Here is a 13701-nt window from a genome sequence, read left to right as displayed (position 1 = left end):
TCAACCACTCCACAAATTTCATGTTAAATAAGGATGTTGCGAATTTTCGCAGCTTTTTGTTAAAAATCGCGCAACATTTCAGCGCCCTGCTATTCATGCCAGGAATATAGTATATGCATATGATTAGTATCTGTGGATAGAAAACACTCAGACGTTTCCAAAACTGGTTAAATCGTGTCTGTGGCTATAACACAACGTGTTTAGCAGTAAAAATCCCTCGAAAAACTGTTCTCCAAAAACACAAAAAATATATTACTACGCCAGTCAATGTATTGTTAAAGACGAACGGAAATACATCAGGCCGTAATGTAAACACCTACAGCTTCCACACGATGTCGCCAGTGCTGGCATTTTGAGCAGACTTAATCCTTGGTTCTATTACGTTTTACCCTTTCCGGTTTCAGTTTGTCAACAGGAAGTTATTAAAATGAGAAAGATGGCCGTTGTTTTCCAGACTAGCTGCTATCGAATACAAATCGCCCCGTGATGAATTGTATAGCTAATTAACGTTTATTAATAGCTAAAGTTGGGTTAGAAAAGTAATTTGAAGTGTTTTGTAAAAGTATATAGGCACCTTTTGTCATTTTAAAAAGTGACGTTGCGTCTTGGAAAACAGAATATTCCTGCATCAGACCGGTCTTCAGAAAATGACATTTTGGCTATACAATGACGGATTTAATCGGGAAAAAGACCCAACTGGGATGTTTATGGGATATATAGGAGTGCCAAGAAAGAAGCTCGTCAACGGTAATGAATGTTTTATATTTTATTTCAGCGTTTTGGGTAGCGACGGATAACGCAAAATCTGTCGTTTTAGGTGACGTTGCTGTATTTTGAGGGTGCATGGTATCAGATAAAAACTTCTCATGCTTTCCCCGAAAAGCATTTTACAAATCTGACTTGGTTGATAGATTCACAACGAGTGTAGCTTTAATTCAGTACGTTGTATGTGTGTATTAATGAAAGTTTGAGTTTTATCAAAAACTATACGTGGCGCACTTGAAATTTCCGCTGATTTGATCCCCACAGCGGGAGCACTTCTCTAACAAGTTTTAACAAACTATAGTTTTGGCAAGTTGGTTAGGACATCTACTTTGTGAATGACTCAAGTAATTTTTCAAACAATTGTTTACAGACAGATTATTTCACTAATAAATCACTGTATCACAATTCCAGTTGGTCTGAAGTTTACATACACTAAGTTGATTGTGCCTTTAAACAGCTTGGAAAATTCCAGAAAATGATGTCATGGCTTTAGAAGCTTCTGATAGGCTAACTGACATCATTTGAGTCAATTGGAGGTGTACCTGTGGATGAATTTCAAGGCCTACCTTCAAACTCAGTGCTTCTTTGCTTGACATCATGGGAAAAGCAAAATAAATCAGCCAAGACCTCAGAAAACAATTGTAGACCTCCACAAGTCTGGTTCATCCTTGGGAGCAATTTCCAAATGCCTGAAGGTACCACATTCATCTGTACAAACAATAGTACGCAAGTATAAACACCATGAGACCACACAGCCGTCATACCGCTCAGGAAGGAGACGCATTCTGTCTCCTAGAGATAAACATACTTTGGTGCGAAAAGTGCAAATCAATCCCAGAACAACAGTAAAGGACCTTGTGAAGATGCTGGTGGAAACCGGTACAAAAGTATCTATATCCACAGTAAAACGAGTCCTATATCGACATAGCCTGAAAGGCTGCTCAGCAAGGAAGAAGCCACTGCTCCAAAACCGCCATAAAAATGCAAAACTATGGTTTGCAATTGCACATGGGGACAAAGATCATACTTTTTGGAGAAATGTCCTCGGGTCTGATGAGACAAAAATAGAACTGTTTGGCCATAATGACCATCGTTATGTTTGGAGGAAAAAGGGGGAGGCTTGCAAGCCGAATTACACCATCCCAACCCTGAAGCACGGGGGTGGCAGCATCATGTTGTGGGGGTGCTTTGCTGCAGGAGGGCCTGGTGCACTTCACAAAATTGATGGCATCATGAGGACGGATAATTATGTGGATATATTGAAGTAATCTCAAGACATCAGTTAGAGCTTGACCACAAATGGGTCTTGCAAATGGACAATGACCCCAAGCATACTTCCAAAGTTGTGGCAAAATGGTTTAAGGATAACAAAGTCAAGGTATTGGAGTGGCCTTCACAAAGCCCTGACCTCAATCCTATAGAACATTTTTGGGCATAACTGAAAAAGTGTGTGCAAAGAGGCCTACAAACCTAACTCAGTTACACCAGCTCTGTCAGGCGGAATGGGCCAAAATTCACCCAACTTATTGTGGGAAGCTTGTGGAAGGCTACCCAAAACGTTTGACCCAAGTTAAACTATTTAAAGGCAATGCTACCAAATACTAATTGAGTGTATGTAAACTTCTGACCCACTGGGAATGTGATGAAAGAAATACAAGCTGAAATAAATCATTCGCTCAACTATTATTCTGACATTTCACATTCTTGAAATAAAGTGGTGCTCCTGGCTGACCTAATACAGGGAAGTTTTAATAGGATTAAATGCCAGGAATTGTGAAACACTGAGTTTAAATGTATTTGGCAAAGGTGTATGTAAACTTCCGACTTCAACTGTAGATAGTCACGTTCTATTTTGTCTGGTTTTCTCTGATAAAGCAAAATATTTTTTGCTCACATGATTTGAAAAACGAATCATCAGGCTGTGCCATAAGTAAGTGAGTAAACTGAGATATGACTAAGGAGTTAATCAGGGTAATTTTATCCATAAGTAGACAGGTAGTCAGGAGCTGCCAGAGCCGCCCGTCAGTCAGGAGCTGCCAGAGCCGCCCGTCAGTCAGGAGCTGCCAGAGTCTCCCGCCCGTCCGGCGCTGCCAGAGTAGCCCGCCTGTCCGGCGCTGCCAGAGTCTCCCACCTGTCCGGCGCTGCCAGAGTCTCCCGCCTGTCCGGCGCTGCCAGAGTCTCCCGCCTGTCCGGCGCTGCCAGAGTCTCCCGCCTGTCCAGCGCTGCCAGAGTCTCTCGCCTATTCGGGGCTCACTGTAAGGGCCCCCAGTCCGGGGTCGGCGGTGAGGTTCGCCGCTCCAAAGGCGCCACTTAAGTGGGCCAAGACTAAGGTGGAGTGGGGTCCACGTCCCGCGCCAGAGCCGCCCGCCACCGCGGACAGATGCCCACCCAGACCATCCCCTATGGGTTTAAGTTTTGCGGCCAGAGTCCGCACCTTTGGGCGGAGGTACTAACACGTCCTGACCACGTCCTGATCAGCCCATTTTATAGGTAAACTGCAGGGTAATGTAAAAGTTGTAGTTTTTAAAGATGCAATACGTAATATTGTACACTTATCATAATTAGGTTTTAGTCCAGAGAGTACATACAAGTTATCTAGATCTTTAATGAGATGTTGCAGGGATCTAGCTTGCGGACTTAATATAAAACTTGAGTCATCGGCATACATGGACACATTTGTTTTTATGCCTTGGATTTCTAATCCTCTGTTGTTATTGGATCTGATTTTAATAACTAGCATTTCGATGGCCATAACGAATAGATATGGTGACCGCGGACACCCTTGTTTAACTACTCTTGACAATTCAAAACTCTCTGAGAAGTAGCCGTTATTTACTATTTTACACCTGGGGTTGCTATACATTATTTTTACGCATTTTATAATAGAATTACCAAAATTGGAAAATAAATCCAGGAATTTATAAACAAAATCCAGTCTTACTTTATCAAATGCCTTTTCGAAATCCACTATAAATACCAGGCCTATCTTCTTAGATGTTTCATGATGTCCTATTAATTTTAGTAGTTGTCGTATATTATCTCCAATGTATCGTCCATGTAAAAAACCTGTCTGATCAGGATGAACAATACCTGGTAAAACCCTTTTAATTCTGAGTGCTATGCATTCCGCTAGTATTTTTGCATCACAACTTTGAAGTGTAAGGGGCCTCCAGTTTTTTAGACAGTTTTTTAGATAGGTCTTTATGTTTGCCATCTGGGTCTTGTTTTAATAATAGAGAAATCAGACCTTCCTGCTGAGTATCAAATCAAATCAAATGTATTTATATAGCCCTTCGTACATCAGCCGATATCTCAAAGTGCTGTATAGAAACCCAGCCTAAAACCCCAAACAGCAAGCAATGCAGGTGTTGAAGCACGGTGGCTAGGAAAAACTCCCTAGAAAAGCCAAAACCTAGGAAGAAACCTAGAGAGGAACCAGGCTATGAGGGGTGGCCAGTCCTTTTCTGGCTGTGCCGGGTGGAGATTATAACAGAACATGGCCAAGATGTGCAAATGTTCATAAATGACCAGCATGGTCAAATAATAGGTCTGGGACAGGTAGCAAGTCCGGTGAACAGGTCAGGAATCCATAGCCTCAGGCAGAACAGTTGAAACTGGAGCAGTAGCACGGCCAAGTGGACTGGGGACAGCAAGGAGTCATCATGCCAGGTAGTCCTGAGGCATGGTCCTAGGGCTCAGGTCCTCAGAGAGAGAGAAAGAAAGAGAGAATTAGAGAGAGCATACTTAAATTCACACTGGACACCGGATAAGACAGGAGAAGTACTCCAGATATAACAAACTGACCCTAGCTCCCCGACACATAAACTACTGCAGCATAAATACTGGAGGCTGAGACAGGAGGGGTCAGGAGACACTGTGGCCCCATCCGATGATACCCCCAGACAGGGCCAAACAGGAAGGATATAACCCCACCCACTTTGCCAAGCACAGCCCCAACACCACTAGAGGGATATATTTAACCACCAACTTACCATCCTGAGACAAGTATAGCCCACAAAGATCTCCGCCACGGCACAACCCAACGGGGGGCGCCAACCCAGACAGGAAGATCACATCAGTGACTCAACCCACTCAAGTGACACACCCCTCCTAGGGACGGCATGAAAGAGCACCAGTAATAGGGTTAGAGGCAGAGAATCCCAGTGGAAAGAGGGGAACCGGCCAGGCAGAGACAGCAAGGGCGGTTCGTTGCTCCAGAGCCTTTACGTTCACCTGGGTCAGACTACACTCAATCATATGACCCACTGAAGAGATGAGTCTTCAGTAAAGACTTAAAGGTTGAGACCGAGTCTGCGTCTCTCACATGGGTAGCGAGACCATTCCATAAAAATGGAGCTCTATAGGAGAAAGCCCTGCCTCCAGCTGTTTGCTTAGAGATTCTAGGAACAATTAGGAGGCCTGCGTCTTGTGACCGTAGCATACGTGTAGGTATGTACGGCAGGACCAAATCAGAGAGATAGGTAGGAGCAAGCCCATGTAATGCTTTGTAGGTTAGCAGTAAAACCTTGAAATCAGCCCTTGCCTTGACAGGAAGCAGGTGTAGGGAGGCTAGCACTGGAATAATATGATCAGATTTTTTGGTTCTAGTAAGGATTCTAGCAGCCGTATTTAGCACTAACTGAAGTTTATTTAGTGCATTATCCGGGTAGCCGGAAAGTAGAGCATTGCAGTAGTCTAACCTAGAAGTAACAAAAGCATGGATACATTTTTCTGCATCATTTTTGGACAGAAAGTTTCTGATTTTTTTCAATTTTACGTGGATGGAAAGAAGCTGTCCTTGAAACAGTCTTGATATGTTCGTCAAAAGAGAGATCAGGGTCCAGAGTAACGCCGAGGTCCTTCACAGTACCTGACAGACTACCATTTCTATAGGAATAGTTCAAACAATCCAATAATGGAGCTTTTAGTTTATAAAAAAAGGCTTGATATACCTCTACCGGTATGCCATCAAGCCCAGGGGTTTTTACAGACGGAAAGGATGTAATAGCCTTCGCACTGATCTTTCCATACATTTATTCATTTTCCATTTTTTATATTATTTGGAAAGAATTCCTTACCGTAATCTTCATTCAGTGGGAGAGGATGAGATGGAAAAGAGAACATCTGCCCAAACTAATTAGCTTCCTCTTTTAAAATATCATTCAAAAAATCATAGATGACTCCATCTTCAGTAACGAGTTTCTGCAAATTCCTTTTGGTAGCGTTCCTGTATTGGAGATTCAGGAAGAATTTTGTGCATTTTCTCCATATTCCATCCAGTTTGCTTTATTTGTGTAATAGATTATATTAGATTGTTCTTGAATAAGTTCCTTAAGTTCTTTTTGTTTTTCCTCTAACTTATTTTGTATCTCTGTAGTATCATTTTTATTGCTATCTATCTGTACTATTAGTTCATGGATTTCTTGATAGTTTGTAGAGTGATGACCTTTACAGTCCATTGAGGTACTTAAAACTGTGTTATTGTCTCCTACCATGATGATTTGATCATTTGCTGCCTGTAATTTCAATAAATTGGTATAAATGTTTTTGAATAAGTATGGATCATCCTGATTTGGACCATATAGATTAATGAGCCCAATCTCTTTTTTGATATTCAAAAGGATCCATCTTCCTTGAGAATCATTCCTGACTATTTGCACATTCCGATCAAAATGTTTGTTAATTAATATCATCACACATTTTGAGTTCCTTTGTCCCATGACAGAAAATGATTTCACCTCCCAATTCCTTTTCCTCGCTACTTCATCTAAGGATGTAGAGTGAGTTTCCTGTAAATAGTATATGTTATATTCCTTCCTTCCTGATCTTTTTTAGAATCTGCTAAACTGTCACAATTATAACTGATTATACTTATTTCACCCCTTACCATAACTAGATACTATTCTCAGCCTAAATTGACCATAATTAGTGCTTGTAAAGTTACTGCCATCTGAGGTATTATGACAGTCAAAACTAGAGCTTCCAAATATTTGATATTTAGAATTCAGTGTTTGTTTTATTCCCTTGCCTGTTTGCCTGTGAGCCAATGCCACAGATGTTAGAAAATTTTGACAAGATATTACGTGTGTAGTAAATCTGAGTAGGTTGATGTGTATGATATTGGATGCGATTTAGTGAGAGTGTGTGCGATGTCTGTATAAGAGTAAGACTATAATGTGTGATGTCCAAATAAAAAATAACTCCGCCAATTTGCATGGTTGAGTGTCTATGTGTGTAACATGAAGTTCATATAGCCTTAATATTCATGATGATAATTGTAATCCATATCGTATCACCGTCATAGTTGCATCATCATTACCTTTAACATCATTGAAAACACATCCCAGCATTTCCATAGCAATTGACATTTCACATGATCATGAAAGAGACCTTGCATTACTCTCTCTCTTCACTACAGTACAAATGTATTCTGTACAATATGTTATTATTCCCCAATGCCCCTATTCTGATATCTGATATCTGAACTCCTAACTCCCCCCTCAGTCCTGTTACCTCCTCACACAACTTCTCCACTGTTGCATTCCAGCCAGAGCACTAGCCTTTACTTCAACGGTAAGTAAATTGTCCGTGTCTGTAGAATAATCTCTTTTTATGTCGGGTTAAAGTTATTTTGTGAGGTAGTCGGATCTTTCCATGATGGAGTATGTTGTTCCTCTATAGCGTAAAGCTGTTGGTATTTGTCAATTTCCCTCAGGATCTCCTTAGTATCCAGGTTGGCTCTTTACTGCAACCAGTTGTTTTACGAAAAGATAACAATGAGTCTTTCCCACAGCGACGACAGGTGTCTGTTGTACAGCCAGCCAGCTAGCACTCACGGAATCCACACAAAAAAATGGAACACAAACTTGCAGTCCCAGCCGTAAAGGCTAACCGTGTCATGGAATCTTTAGCAACAAAACTTTAGTTTTGGTTAAAATCAATTTAATGACACAATTTTTATAGAAACAACAAAGCAAGTGTAGACAGTAAAATGTTCTGTTGCGCGATCTGATTACATATTTTATATTAAACGAGCCTACCCAAAGAGTCTCCATAAGTGGGAGAAAAGCTAGCAAAGAAAGAGACCAGTAACAAAGCTCAAAAAGCCACAGTGCCAGAAATAAACTATTCATCTAAACAGTGTCAGAAGGCAGACCTTTACGCACTGTTGTGACCCACTTCCTCAACCTAAACCGTTTCCTGGGGGAGAGGACACCATGCCCCTCATTTTTCATAACATGTTGTACTGATCTCACAAACTTTCTCGGATCAGAAAAAAAGCCTCAAGATGAACTTTTTTTCTCATTGGTCTCATTCAGGAACCTTGTCAGTTCCCTCACCGTATACTTTGAACCCTCTGCATGAATGGCTGTCAGTTCCGGACCCATTGAGGAGGAGTCTGAAAAAGCCTCCTCATCATCCTCTTCCTCAGACTCACTTTCCACCTCCTCATCTCCATCTCGCATCACGACCACCTGCCCTTCCTCTCCGGTCAGGACCTCCCCCCCAGCACCAGGCAAATGTTCTTTGGTGCCTTTGACCACACCAACCTCTCCCCTCCCAACTTCTTTCTTCTCCCCCTTTTTCCTTTTCCGCTTGTCACCACCCCCCCCCCCCTAGTCTCTTACACTTCCCCACTATACTCTCCTCAACCACGAGCATAACCTGACTAGGCCCAGCCTCATCTACACCACCATCCATAGCATGACTAGGCCCAGCCTCATCTACCCCACCATCTCTAGCCTGACTAGGGTCAATCTCATCTACACCACCATCCCTGGCATGACTAGACCCAGCCTCTGCTGTATGCATCTCATTGCCACCTGCACGTTGAACTCGATTTCCCCCACTTGTGCTTGTACCCTCAACTTGTCTATGGCCTTTATGTGAAGAAGCAAAACTGTTATGCCCCCAAATCCCCACACAAAACACTGTAGACTATCTGTGCAGGCAAACCGTGCGTAGAGCTCCTCCACATGCCTCACTTTAAAATGCACATTTTGCTATTGCTCATTGTTATTCAAACATGAATGCTTTCCTCCGGAACGAAACAATATTCTTAACGGCATCGGCCTGAAAACCTGCAGACAGTTCACGATATCTGCTAGCAAACTTACAAAAACGACTCATCTCTTTCCTGATTTGATCATCCGTAACGGAGGCAAATTTGCGACTACCACCCTGGTTCAAGGGATGGAAAGAAGCGGAATGGGCACCAACACACCCCTTACAAATATTCCACTGACAATGAGCCTACCAACCAAATCTGACCTTTTTATGAACACAACCACAGCTTTGTTAATTCTGGAAGCGGAATGTATAAATTCAGCTCCTACCTGTTCACCGACCACGAGCAGAACCTCCTCCACCTTAACTCCATTCTCAGGAACACACCTGAAACCATGCCGTAACGACAGCGTCTCCTCCGTGCACGGCTGAGAAGCCATCGCACACACCACACCTTCCAAACACCAGGAAACTAAAACTCTGTCCTCTTCCACCCTAAACTTTGAAAAAAAACTGTGGATACCGCTAAAACAAATAGCGCATAAAAATAAATAATAAATAAAAATTGAAAGAAAAGACCATGGACAGAATCAAGAAAACACTCAAACTCCAAAAAATTCCCAGCATGCACTGCGAGAGAGCGAGATAGAGAGAGACAGAGAGAGAGAGAGCTAATGATACTGTAGTTAATAATGAGATGCTTCTAACTTTTGGATTCATTTTGTATCCATATTTGGAAAAAGAAAAAATAAACAGATTGAAGAAAGGGGGAGACTGTAATTCAGTTCTCATCATTTTGACATATGACGATATGATATCCTGGCAACTTATATTGGCCAGTTGCTTTATCCCAGTGTATAACATGGGGGATATTGCCTGTCAACTATGACTGACGAGGCTTAAAGAAACAGTACATTAAATTGTAAACGATAGACACTGAACCTGCCATATGAGGGACAGATGAGAAATGAAAGAGAGAGAGAGAGAGAGAGAGAGAGAGAGAGAGAGAGAGAGAGCGAGTGACGAAATGAGAGAAATAGAGAAAGCGATTCACTATAGGGGAAGACAGATGGGAAAGATATATCGGAGAAGAAAGAGATAAGATAGGCTCTGAAATAAATTGCAAAGAGAAGGGTAGAAGTGAGGGGATGAAAGGATGAGGAATGGGGAAAATGTAATAGAGAGAGAGAGAGAGAAAGCGAGACCAGGAAGAGGGGGAGAGGGAGAAAGATGCAATGTAAGGTATCTTCAGTTGTACTGAAACAGAGGAATCAATTTGATGTCAGTCACTAGGGGTTGATCACATGACTTGTGAGCATGCTCAGTAGGGTTTACCCTAGCCCACTGGGGTGGGAAATAAAGACAGGAGCAAGAGAAAAAAGACAGTAGGGAAAAGACAGAAAAAAAACAGGAACGAGAGAAAAGAAGCAACGGAGAAATGAAGCAGGGAAATGTGTGTAATGATGGAGTGAATAATTAATATGAAACAAGACTGAACCTGAAGAAACAAAACAGAACCTGAAGACACACACACCCCATCATTACCCCCAGCCCCGCCCCCCTAACCCCCTACACACACACACACACACACACACACACACACACACACACACACACACACACACACACACACACACACACACACACACACACGCACAAGATAAATATAGGCCCTCTACCCACCAGCTTCCGCCACAGTAACAACTTCCCCGTGGCTACTGCAACCAATAGTAGGGGTGTTGCAATATTCCCTTCACACCCCAGGAGACATGGATCTCACTCTCCACCCTCAGGGGCTTGAAGAGAGGCTACTGCTGTGGTTCATTGTCCTCTGTTGTCTACTGTAGCTGGAGGTGGTTCTCTACACATCCACATGGACACACACACACACACACACACACACACACACTGTCTGTGGAGATGCAAGATGCATCTCAGTGAGAGGTTGAGCTTAGCAGTCTGGGAGGAGACCGTGTTGTTTTCAATTCACATGTCTTATTACAATTCATCACATTTATACAGACTTTTACTGTTATAGTAGGTCTCTACTGAGTAGAGTCTACCCAGGTGATGCTCTGTCTGCCTTGGGGAAACTCACAAACTGCAAAGTTATGCTCTCTTTTATGACCCCTGTGTAATGAACAAAACCTCCCTCTCCTTCCCCCTCCTTCCATCCTCCCTTATTCCTTCCATCTTCTTCTCTATCACTGTGAGTACTGCTACTTACTGTTGAGTACTGTGTTAATGTGGTTCATTTCTATAACAGCTAAATGGGTCAAATACAGTTGACAAACCACCACAATGTAATGTCCTTATTAGCAGATTGCCTCAGAGCCCAAAAATGTGCTCTGTGTTGCACGCACACACACACACACACACACACACACACACACACACACACACACACACACACACACACACACACACACACACACACACACACACACACACACACACACACACACACAAACATACAAACACAGTAATTAGTCAGTGTTCTGTTCCAGAACAGGCGAGGAGAGGAGCGCGATCTGGGCCACAGCGGGGCCCGAGGTGACGCTCCATTTGTTTCTGTGTGGAGACTCAGATTAAGAACACTTTGAACAGTTAAAACTCTTTAAAGTCCATTTAGAACAGTTCTAACTCTCTGAAGTCCATTTAGGACAGTTCTAACTCTCTGAAGTCCATTTAGGACAGTTCGAACTCTCTGAAGATCATTTAGAACAGTTTGAACTCTCTGAAGTCCATTTAGAACAGTTCGAACTCTCTAAAGCCCATTTAGAACAGTTCGAACTCCCTGAAGCCCATTTAGAACAGTTCAAACTCTCTGAAGCTCATTTAGAACAGTTCAAACTCTCTGAAGTCCATTTAGAAGAGTTCGAACTCTCTGAAGCCCATTTCGAACAGTTCAAACTCTCTGAAGCTCATTTAGAACAGTTCAAACTCTCTGAAGCCCATTTAGAACAGTTGCATCTCTCTGAAGCCCATGTAGAACAGTTCGAAATCTCTGAAGTCCATTTAGAACCTTTCGAACTCTCTGAAGCCAATTTAGAACAGTTTGAACTCTCTGAAGACCATTTAGAAGAGTTCGAACTCTCTGAAGTCCATTTAGAACAGTTCAAACTCTCTGAAGCCCATTTAGAACAGTTGAATCTCTCTGAAGACCATTTAGAACAGAAATAAGGAGAAAGTGGAGGAGAAAGTGGCGCTCTCAGAACGTTCAGACAGAAACCGCATTGGCCCAACTCTCTATATACTGAATATGACTCTGACACTAAGCCCCTCCAGACCATAGAGGTTCTAGTTAGGTAATTATGTGACCCAGACAGAAACAGTCACAATGTAACACACATACAGTGGCAAGAAAACGTATGTGTACCCTTTGTAATTACCTGGATTTCTGCATAAATTGGTTATACATTTTGATCTGATTTTCATCTAAGTCACAACACTAGACAAACACATTCGCACTAACGCACAAACAGTTATGCGTCTTCATGATGGCGCGAATAGAGATGGCAGCTTTGCTTCTAGGAAACTGTGCACTATTTCGTTTTTTAATGTATTGTTTCTTACATTGTTATCCCCGAAAATCTTAAGCATTATTACATACAGCCGGGAAGAACTATTGGATATCAGAGAGACGTCAACTTACCAGCACAACCAGCAGTACGACCAGGAATACGACTTTCCCAAAGCGGATCCTTTGTCTGCACTTGAAATTGTCTGCATTTGAAATTATTCCAATGCTGGTCTGACCAATTGGATTCCATGCTTCAAGATTGCTTCGAACACGTGAACTGGGATATGTTCCAGGTAGCCTCAGACAACAACATTGACGTATGCTCTGACTCAGTGAGCGAGATTATAAGGAAGTGTATAGAAGATGTTGTACCCACTGTGACTAGTTAAACCTTCCCTAACCAGAAACCATGGATTGATGGCAGCATTCGCGCAAAACTGAAAGGACATACCACCGTGGATTCTTCCGTGGTGTCCTCTTATGAACTCCATTCTTGTTTAGTGTTTTACATATTGTATACTCGTCAATAGAGATGTTAGCATGTTCCAGAGATTTCTGTAAGTCTTTAGCTGACACTTGGATTCTTCTTAACCTCATTGAGCATTCTGCGCTGTGCTCTTGCAGCCGTCTTTGCAGAGTAGCAACAGTACTGAACTTTCTCCATTTATAGACAATTTGTCTTACTGTGGACTGATGAACATCAAGGATTTTAGATATACTTTTGTAACCCAGCTTCATGCAAGTCAACTATTCTTAATCTTTGATTTTCTGAGATCTCTTTTGTACAGGGCATGATTCACATCAGACAATGCTTCTCTTTAGTGTTTTTTATAGGACAGGGCAGCTCTAACCAACATCTCCAATCTGGTCTCATTGGACTCCAGGTTAGCTGACTCCTGACTCCAATTCGTTTTTGGAGGAGTCATTAGCCTAAGGGTTTACATACTTTTTACAACCTGCACTGTGAATGTTTAGATGATGTATTCAATATAGACAAGAACAATTCATTAATTTCTGCGTTAGTAGTTTAAGAACACTGTGTTTGTTTATTGTTGTGACTTAGATGAAGATCAGATCCAATTTTATGACCAATTTATGCAGCAATCCAGGTAATTCCAAAGGGTTCCCATACTTTTTCTTGCCACTGTAGATGTCATGATCATGGTCATCAGCTAAGAACAGGAAAATACTGTATACGTACAGTAACAGATACAGTCTGCCATATCAGAATAACTGAGTATCCGGGAGGGGAGAGACCAAGGAGAGTACTGAGTTTCCTGACAGGGCATAATGAGTCTTCCTTCTTTTGTAAGGTTTTCAAATCTGAAATCAGAAATCAGAATAGTAATACCTTTCACCCTTGAATGAGTTACAGCTGTTTTAGTGAACAGTGGTCTTTTTCTAGA

The sequence above is a fragment of the Oncorhynchus nerka genome, linkage group LG24 (assembly GCF_034236695.1).
Source record: "Oncorhynchus nerka isolate Pitt River linkage group LG24, Oner_Uvic_2.0, whole genome shotgun sequence".
Classification (NCBI taxonomy): domain Eukaryota; kingdom Metazoa; phylum Chordata; class Actinopteri; order Salmoniformes; family Salmonidae; genus Oncorhynchus; species Oncorhynchus nerka.
Note: the sequence above shows the minus strand (reverse complement) of the source record.